The sequence below is a fragment of the Pezoporus occidentalis genome, unplaced genomic scaffold, assembly GCF_034315485.1.
Source record: "Pezoporus occidentalis ecotype Australia unplaced genomic scaffold, CSIRO_AGI_Poc_V1 ctg93, whole genome shotgun sequence".
Taxonomy (NCBI): domain Eukaryota; kingdom Metazoa; phylum Chordata; class Aves; order Psittaciformes; family Psittacidae; genus Pezoporus; species Pezoporus occidentalis.
In genome coordinates, this window is record NW_026916294.1 from 4070266 (window position 1) to 4081020 (window position 10755).

Below are 10755 nucleotides of genomic sequence, written 5' to 3' on the forward strand. Positions count from 1 at the left end.
CTAAAGCATTACATAATATTGTTATAATCAATTAAACAGCCCTCCAGAACGGAATGATCTCTATGTGCTACCCACTGACTTCATCTGAGTGCTTTCAGATTTAATGAATTAATATTCCTAGAGCACATTTTAATCTTGGAGTGAAAAACCTTATAGCACCCAAATGGAAATGGGTTTAGCCATGCTAACCTGCCTGACAGTGGCGTGAAATGGGAACACTGATTTTAAAGGAGAAGCAAGATAAATTGTCTCAAGGACCAAGCCAAGCAGAGAAATTATGTGACAGGGCACAAAAAGCCAATAGTGAGATTCCAACCGAGTGATAATTTGGCCTACTCATTGTTGTCAACAAGATTTTGTTGTCATTAGCAAGGAAATGAAGGTTGATTTTCACAGTCTAGAATTGCTGAAGCCCGCAGAAGGCAATCTGTTGAACATTATTAGTAGACTTCTTTCTAGAACAATGCTGCATAATTAAAAGCTGTCAGTTGAATATTGGTAGTTTTAATCTTCATGGCATCTTTTGAAAGAGTTTTGTGGATTTTCAATTACTTTTCTGAGGCAAAACAGCCAAAATTACACACTCGTTATCCATCTGAAAGAAAAGAGCCTGATGGAAGGTACCTGACAAGGACAACTCCACAAATCCAGAAAAGACTAAAAAGTACTTGCTTGGGAATGTGGTGGTTTGTAGCACAGAACAATACAAGGACTGTCTGCCTTTAGGAATAACCTTAAGGAATAATTAAGGGATGCCCTCTCTCCCATCTCCAGGATCATTAATTTCATAAGCAGGTGTGACAACACTACTATAAATTAAATACTAAGACTTAAGTACAAACACACTCTGTATAAGTGAACACAAAGGCTACAGGTCACTGAACCTGCACTGGTGGCTGTGTGTCAGTGAGAACAAATGTCTCATCCTGTGTTTACAGTGAGGGAAGGAAGATTTGAAAGTCACAGCAGTGACTGAATGTCAAAATCTTAGGGTTGGGGCTCAGCCCCATCCAATGCACCCATTTCTCTGTCCTTTCAGCTGGAAGTGTACACCGAATCACACTTCTTGCAGTAAATGATTCAATAGCCGCTGGTCCCTTGGCCTTAGATCAACTGGCTGAGAAAATCACACTTGCCCTTACTAAGCTGTTGGAGCTGTGTGCTGGAATTGCTCAGAGAAGACCTCCTCCTCCAAGGGATGAATGACAGTTTGTATCTGTTTGTGTACATACACCCTTTAGATAGGAGTAGCTGAATGGCCTGCAATTAAGATGTCTCCATACCTTTGACGTCATACTACTTGGACACGTTTTGCTGACATGGGCCCATCTTTCCTATGTTGAAAGGAAGATAAAACAAGTTTGAATTAGTTTTGAAGGTTTACCCAAAATGGAAAACAACATTAAGGAAAAATCTATGTAGTCCAAACTAACGGACCTTTCTTTTACCTCTGAGAACCTGTTGCACATCCCTGTCACAGGGCTATTGACTAAGAAATAATATAGCTGAAATCCTGGATTCACTGCAATGAAAGCAAAACCATTGTTAGATCCAAAGAGAATAGCATTTCATTGTACGAGTGCGCTGTTCTGTGGCAGAGCAGCTTCGCTTTCCTTAACAAAGAAATGGGTATTAAATCACTTCAATTCTTCTCTACTCTTTTCACTTAAACACAGATACTCCACAAGTGTGTTCCTCAGGACTGCTGAGAGTTCATTGCTTTCTAGGTGAAAAATCAAAAGCTTTAAAGAGGGTTGGGGTTTTGGGGGGCTCATGTAAAGATACTTTTGAGAAAAGCTTTTGTTTGTCTGTGCCAAAATTAAAGCTAACAGTGACCATTTTTAAAATCAAAAGTGGGAGGAAAAACCTGATTCTGCAGAAGCCAACAGAAGCCTCTCTGTTACTACTAACTGTACTTCAAAGTGCTTGTAAACATGCATTTAGTGAGGCAGCCACATTAGGAACAGTTTTGGGTCATGCCAAGTACTGATGGAGAGAGAAGTTGTTACCTTGTAAAATCTCTTACCAGACAAGCACAAACCACTGTTGTAAGAACTGTTATTATTGCTCTTGGGTTTGGGGATTGAGCCAAATACTGCTTAAAAAGCAGATGGGTCTCAGCTTGGTCCTTTTTGTGTAAGTTGGATGTACCGTGTTGAGCTAATGCCTAGTAACTCTGTGGGTGTTTGCTTAGAAATGGCATTTGGATTAACCACCGCTTCAGTGCCTGTACTTTAAAGGGTCAAGTGGCGGTGCTAAATTTGATAGAGAATGAAATTTGGATGTTTGTGCTGGTCATTTAGAAAAGACAAACCTTCTAAAAATCTCCTTTTAGGTAACAGTTAGCAAATAAAACTCTGGACCGTGGTAGTGACAGCATAGCTTGCGTACTGGTGTGTAAGAGATACCTGATGTGTAAAGAACTGGCCACATTTCTGAGCCATCTTAGATGAAATCTCTCAGCTCCCGAGATATTTCTAAGCTGGATGTAAGGTCAAGGTGAAGAGCATTTGCTGTGCTTGAAGAAATACACTCTTGAACCATTACACTGTGAAGTTTGCTTTGTGACAGAAGATGAATTAAACTGTCTAGAGGCAGCCCCTGGATGGAAAGCTCATACTTCTATTCTGCTTTTAGGTACACATAGTCATGGTCCAGAGCTCCGATTCAATCTCTGACCTAATTTGGCACAACACTGGGCAAATGGCTTAAACTGTTGCCGAGCATTCAGATGAGAAAATCAAATCCCTGGTAATGGTGTGGTTTTGCTCAGAGCCAGGAGTGGGTCAACATACAGAACTCTGCAACGAGGAGACCTTTGGGCTCCTTGCAGTGACTCTCCTTTTCACTGCCTAGGTATGTCTGGAAGGGTGTGGATTCCAGAACTGGACCTTATACATGCTGAACATAAATGAAAGACTATTTTTCATCTTGATACCAGCTGCAAGTCAGCTTTCATACTCTCTTTGGTCAATCTGAGTGGGAGAATCAGAGATTCACAGAATGGTTTGGTTTGGAGGGGACCTTAAAGCTCATCCAGCTCCAACCCCCTGCCACAGGCAGGGACAACTTCCACTAGAGCAGGTTGCTCCAAGCCCCATCCAACCTGGCCTTGAACACTGCCAGGGATGGGGCAGCCACAGCTTCTCTGGGCACCATGTGCCAGGGCCTCAGCACCCTCACAGGGAAGAGCTTCTTCCCTGTATCTAATCTAGATCTCCCCTCTGTCAGCTTAAACCTATTCCCAATTGTCCTGTCCCTACAGGCCCTTATAAAAATCCCCTCTCCAGATTTCTTGTTGGCCCCTTTAGGCACTGGGAGCTTCTCTAAGGTCTCCCCAGAGCCTTCTCTTCTCCAGGCTGACCAAGCCCAGCTCTCAGCCTGTCTCCAGAGCAGAGGCGCTCCAGCCCTCTAATTATCTTCATGGCCACCTCTGGCCTCAGAGACTCAGTCACGATGCTGTAATTCCTTTTTGCTCATGACAATGCTGTGGGAAACACTGGCCTTACATTCCTTAGCACTGCCTGAGCACTACAATAAACATGGAATGTTTTGACAGCATCTCCTGAGCTCTGGAAACACAGTTTGCTGGGAACACCTTAAAAAGCAAGCCAGAAATCCGAGTTTACAGAAAGAATTCTTAGTCAGTTTATCTGTTCCACATGTTTCAGTAAATCTTATCTTTGCTAATGAAACAGCAAGCACAGAGGCATGAGCTGGATTCTGTCCTGGCTCTGGCAATACCCATACAACTGTCAGCTCAGCGCTATTTGTAGCTTTTCTCTTGCTTGGGTGATGTGAGAGACAGAACATGTTTCTCAGGAAGGGGATGAGGCTGTAGGTCAGGCTTTCTACTGTAATGCAGACCCAGGGGCTTCAAAGCGAGAGTCGTGGCACTTCCATGCTCCAGAAGTCATGGTGAGATTCCATACTCATTCTCCTTGATGGCTTTTCAGATTAAGCCCTCTATTTTTCAAGCTTGAAAGACAAAGGTCAGGACTATGGAGCCTATTTTTTCACTGATGTAGTTTGAAGCAGCACCAATATATACAAGATTACAGGACATGAACCTCTTCTTAGAAGACGTGCTTTTTTTTCTCTCTTATTTTCTTTTAGGCTTCTTACAGCTATTTTTAGTTAGCATTTAAACCTATTTTCCTGCTTTCTGGAGGGAAAGCTGGCCTGGTGTAGGGCCCTCAGGATCACACCCAGCACCTTTCAGAATGGAGATCAAACTGGCTGCTTCTGAAAGGTAGTTACTGGTTTTAATAAAAGATTGTATAGAGTCCTAGTAGGTCTGCTAAAAAACACGCTTTCCGACTGGTTTTACCAATATAGTTTGATTTTTACTTCCTTCACCTTTACTAGCTTTTTCCGGTACCTCCTTTGACACCTCTGCTTCTTACCACAGGTCACTATTGCTAACTGAAATTAAGCTATATCCCCCACAGTTTTTCTTCTGAAGGCTCATCCACAAGCATCCTCTCCCTCCTTTTCAGTACATTCATTTTCCTTCACTTCTCCTTTTACTGCCTGATGGGCCAGTGGCACCAGTTCTGTTGGCTAGCTCTCCCTGTGTGATTCACAGCACAGTCAGACATGGCAACAACTGAACACAAGACAGTCTAAACCCAGTATTGTTACAGATATGACAGTGGCTTACACTGCAAGATGAGCTATAGAAGACCTATCACCTGTAGCTGTTATGCAGGCCAATATATGCAGGAGCACACCATGAAGTCAGCAGTCCATTTGCTAGTGACACTCTAAATTAGAGGCGCCAATAATCAGGCATCTTCACAGTTTGCTGTACCTTCAGTTACATCTGGAATGGGTGGTAGCAGCAGATATGATCTACCTATATAACAGTCTCCCCTGAGAGAAATCAGATCTGGAAGACAGTCTATCATATCATCTGCTATCACCCTCCTGCAAGCAATGAATTTTCCCTTATAATATAATACCAGTTGCCTTAAAAGTATCTATTTTGGGCATATTTTGGAAAGGGAGTGGAGGCACATACACCTTCTGCAGTTCTAAGTAAATGTCAACATGTTGAACAGGAAATCTGTGGTGTGAGGCATGTCGAAGTGCTCAGAGCTGGATCTGGATTAGTTTTGGAAGAGAATTCAGGGTCTATGTTTGCAGAGAAGCTGAGGACCAACTACACCAGTCAGTGCCAAGACAGCCAGATTAAAAATACAGTTCTGACTTCAAGAGCTAGTTTTGACTTATGGAATACTTTGCATGTCATTATTCCCAATGGCATTACCAGGCACCCAGACGAGGTTTAAGATGAAAATGAGAATCCTTTTTTCTTTTGTCTGTTTTATGTGCTAATGTAGCATTAGAAGAAAACAAAGGATATAAAAGTAAGGAAGAAATAATACTTCCATGCTGAAGGCACTTCAATTCAACATCGAATAGCCTCACGGCTATGAAAAAAGTGTGTCTTTGTAAGCTATGGTTATGCTGCTTCCCTGCCATCACCACCTATAATGTTTCATAATGGCCTTAACATAATGCCTCTCCAGGTATAAAGAAGCAAATGGCACAGTTCCAGAGAAAAGAAGGCACTGATACCTTTTCAGAGGAAAAAGATTAAGCAGAGCATTTCAATTTGTGTCTCAGCCTCCTTTCTTCACCTCTCCTTTCCCATTTCAATTGAAACTATATATTTTATACAAAAAAAAAGCTATTTTCATGAAGGAAAAAACCCCACACAACCTACCTACTAGACAGAAAACATAAACCATATTTCAGAAAAGCAATAATGTGGGAAATGACTTAACATGTGTGATTCAGTCTGTGTTCTAACACACGTATTGGCATTACCAAGGTCACCGCTACAGCGGATGTAGTTAGCGCAGAGGATCACGCACTTGGCTGCAACACACAGCTTTTAAATATCTTGTTGCATACTAAACTCTGCAGGCCCAAGAAATATAGGAGGAAAGAGCCTTAGAAACCAACTGAGAAAGAGGTTGTAATGCATAGGAAAGATTTAGGGCTTCGGTACCTGAGTGGCTGATGCACCAAAGTTCTGATCTTGTAGGAACAGTCTTCCACTACACTTCCACAGTGGTACAGCAACAGGATAGCTTGAAGAGGAGGTACCTACCCCTGTCAAAAGCCCAGTGGGGATCATCACAAGAAGGAATACAAGTGCTGCCTGAGGTTGCACACAGCCCGAGATACTTTTTTCATCACTGGCATCCCATTGCTACTAGAAGAATAACCTATTCATTGATGGTTGTGTGTCAAGTAAGCTATCTTCTGTCATTTCTCTCCCAGTGTGATATTATTCATGCTTTTACTGACTCTTCCTCATTCCCCCCCCCATCTCCTCCCTGCTAAATCTTTTCTGTTCTTCATCTGACAGAGGGGACTCACACCCCCAGCAAGCAGTGCCATACCCGTTGGGCCTGCTGTTGCTAAGAGACTAAGTGAAGAGAGGGAGGGAGACCCTGCCCACACAATTTCCCCTACCGATCCCAATATTCTTCCTATTGTTACTCTCCATTTCTACTGGGGTACTGTTGATGCAACCTCAGCATCTACAGATCCATAGGGTTCTTAATGGGATGTTTTCTCCCGATGACCAGCACTACCAAGAAAGTTCCAAAAACACTACAGTAGAGGGCATGTCATTAGGGAATCAGCATTGATAGCAGAGGCAAACTACCCTTTTGTGAGAAACCACTAAGGCCAGAACAGGTAGGAGATCTTGCCACAGGCTAGAACACACACGTGGACCAAGGGTGATATTCACAAAACCATCTTGGGAAAGCCAAGCTAGAAGTGGGCCATCAGAGATGCCAGCAACTGGCAGAACGCTGGATTGGATGGATTCTTGTCCTGCTGCAGGAATTCCCTTCAAAGCTTAATAACAAAGATTTTATTTCAGTATTCATAGAACCATAGGATCATTAGAATAGGGTTAGAAAGGCCCTTAAGATCACAGTGCTTACCCTTTCTTTTCAGAAAGCAGGGGAGTTTGCTCTGACAGTGTTTCTGGCAGCAGTCTCTCTCCTGCCCATAGAAAGGCTAGCAGGCTCCAAATGGTAACAAATCTATTGACATAGGGAAATATGGGGGAAGGTTCTGAAACTCTCCTGAAGGATTGTCATGTTGCTAGGCTGACAAAGTTATAAACCACTTCTGTCCCTGACAGTAGTGACAGACTTCTCCAGAACTGTAATAGCTCCCAATTGTGAGGCCTGTTTGCTGCCTAAATCTTTCAGGCAAAGCCTGCAACTTCCTAGATGTTTAGTTCTGTGTTAAATTGGGGTCACTGATGAATATTCATGGAGAGAGTTCAACCATCGTAGCAGAATCACGCAGTATGTGAGTGGGTAATGTCATGATACCTTTGTACGTGCACAGAAATAGCTAAGTTGGAAAGCTTTGCTCCTGAACAGAAGGCATAACAACAATAGATTATGGAGACAGAGAGAAGGCTATCTCAAGGCTCAGGGGAGACCCTATAACAGTCTTCCAGTACCTAAAGGGGGCCTACAAGAAATCTGGAGAGGGACTTTTACAAGGGCCTGTTGTGATAGGACAAAAGGGGAATTGTTTTAAGATGAAAAAGGGGAGATTTGGATTATTAGGATATAGATATTAGGAACAAATTCTTCACTATGTGGTTGGTGATGCTCTGGCACAGGGTGCCCAGAGAAGCTGTGGCTGCCCCATCCCTGGCAGTGTTCAAGGCCAGGTTGGATGGGGCTTAGAGCAACCTGGTCCAGTGGAAGGTGTCCCTGCCCATGGCAGGGGGTTGGAACTGGATGAGCTTTAAGGTCCCTTCTGACCCAAACCAGCCTGGGACCCTATGAATATCTCAAAAAAGATTAAAGGTTAGGAGCTTGCCAAGGAGCTCCAGGACTATGAATTCAATTTATAGAGCGAGTGGAGCCTGAGGTACAGCAGTGAACAGATTCAGAAGTACCCTTGGGAATCTGTGAATTAACAAAAAGGGAGCAAAGAGATCTGGGACTCGCCAGCCAGAACCTGGAATTTCTGTTTCATTTTGGAACGTGTAACTTTCCATTCATGAGCAATACAGACGTCAACTAGGCCATCCTAAGAAAGGCACAACTAGAGGGCTAGTGTCAACAAGGCTGAAAAGCCATACCCACACTTAGATTGTATTTCTTTGCATAAGTAAGCATATAAATTGATCAAATCTTCCCATGAAGGCCTGTTTTCTGCTCTTAGATCATTTGAAAGTGATTTTAAGGGTTTTTAGAATTAGCTCCACCTGTCTTGGAGAGACAAAGGACTAAGTCCATTGTGTTCTGTCTCCAACATTACATGGCATCTGCAGCCTAACTGCAATGTTTACAATCACAACTATTCCCCTTCTGTGTGCTAGAAGGCAATTTTGGATTAAACCCCCAGGCAGACCACCAGAGGCAAGTAGAAGCCTATAACAAGGCACAAAGAGATCAGAAGAGCATGGGAAGCTGATGAGCAAAGCAGCAAGTGGAGACTGACAGACCTATAGCACAAATGCTTCCTCTGATGAAGAATTACAGATAGCTGGAGAACGTGGCATGTTTGAGGGGAGAGCCCCTCAGAAGGGTAGATTATATGCAGAAGCAGCAGACACCAGTAAAACAAGTTTTCTGTGTAATGTTTATAAGGAATGGGGAATGTGAAGAAGATGCCAAGAACAGCCATACATTTTCTAGTGAAGAAAGCAGAAACACTGTCAGAAATTGAGCTCATGCCAGGAATAGTTATAAAATTCTTCAGAATGTCACAAGGCTGACAAAACATCAGGGCCAGATGGGATCTGTCTCAGAAAAATGAAACCCAAACCGTTAACTAAAATAAATAAGATAATACAGCAGCACATGAATCAAAGGAGCGAGGTTCATCGTGCTTCACCCTGCCAGTTTCACAGAGGCAGCTGAGTGGCAAAAGCCCTGCGTGGCCTCAGTAAAAGCCCTTGCTGAATGTGCCACAGGAAGATAAAACTCAGGAGCATCCAGCTTTTCCTGGCCAAAACTTCACACAGTTGCTGCCACTTTAATCCTTTACATGCAAAGCAGCTGTCTCAAAAGGCAGCATGCTCCTTTGGGGTACACGACCATCCACAGCACTGTTTGTTGGCAGTCGAGCAAGAGGGATGTGGACACTGTTTCTGAGCATTAAGAAACCAGAGACCACAGGAGCAAAGGAGCTGGTGGTCTGGAGAGGCGCGAGTTCATACATATGGAAGTATGCAAACTTCCATACGAGTTTTAGGAAGGATCCAGGAAGAAATCCACAGCTTGACTTCCCCAGCGAGGGGGTGGATACAGAACGGAGGTGCTAATTAAGGACACACAAGAACCACTCAGGAAGCAGTGACTTCATTAATGATAAGGACTAGATGGAGAATCATACTTAACAAATCTGTTGCGCATGGATCTTCCAGTCTAATTGGACGTTAGAAATGCTCTTTTAAATACAGCAGAACCTAATACAGAAGACTGTTCAACAGGAAGCACACGGGCAAAGGTTCTCGAGTAACTACAGTAAAGGTTTCATAAGAGAGAACAGAAACTTTGGATGTGGACTGATCTTGCAGATGAAGCACTAGGATGCTCAGGGATCACTGGATCAAATCTCCCAGTCTCTGGTGACATGACCGGGCAGTTCTCTACAGCCGTGTCATTAACAAGTATTCCAGCTGGCTCAGCCAGCATTCCTATGGAGCCCTGGAGAATCAATGCTGGAGTGAGATTTTGGAGTGAGATTCATGACACAGAGCCCAGGGCACATTTCCTCAGCACAGACCCCTAAGTCTCCCTTAGCACTGAAAGGGGGAAGTCGGATTAATGGTTAGCGAGGCAGTTTTAGTCAAGGATGGAAAACTGCAGACTTCCCCCTCTCCCTCAGCCTTTGAAAGCCAAAAGCAGCTATGCTGTTTTCTTTCCCTGAGCTCACCATTGTCCTTTATCCAGGATCTCCCTACCTGTTGCACCTCTTTGCTGGGAAATGCAGAAATGTAATCATCTCCACGTCGGGGCTTATACACCACTTCCTGCCTAGTCCCCATTGCACTTGACTCATCTCTCCAAGTGAATGCACCAGGTATCCTCTGTATAGGCAAGAAAACTCATGAGGTGATCAGCAAATGCAACATTAATCCCATCCTAGATTAAAAGTAATTTAAGTAGATGTTTTTATGTGCCAAGAAATTACTTAAAGTAATCTTCCAGCTTCAACAGGAGAGGTAGGAAAGGAGTAGATGGATTCAGGAAGAAAACAAATATATCCTCACAAGCAGTGGTTTAGATTGGTAGTGCAGAAATAGCAAGAGAACTCTTTTACAGTTAGGTGAATTGGCAAAACAAATGAGGAACCAGCCTCCCTTCCTGCACATCCTTCCTTGAGTCCACTTACAACAGGACATTCAGTCCCTCTGCATCCTGGTAATATCAGCTCCCACTGCGCGAGAAGCAGCTTCTGTCATCATTCCCTTCTTGATTATGACAATCTGCACTTTTACATTCCCAACTCTTGCCAACATTAGTTGGGTGCATTATGCTTCAAGTGAAGCTTTGCAATTTCTTCTTTTGCTGAACAAACTTAAAAATACCATTTTTCTCCTATTTTAATTCCTAATAGCCATGGAACATTGCTACAATTTGTATGTCCATGCAGCATTTACAAAATGAGCCAGTACAGTCTCAGAAAATCAAGTCCCCTACTTGCTCGTAAGAGAAAGACTTGGCAGCATCACAGAAAGTTCATGTTGCA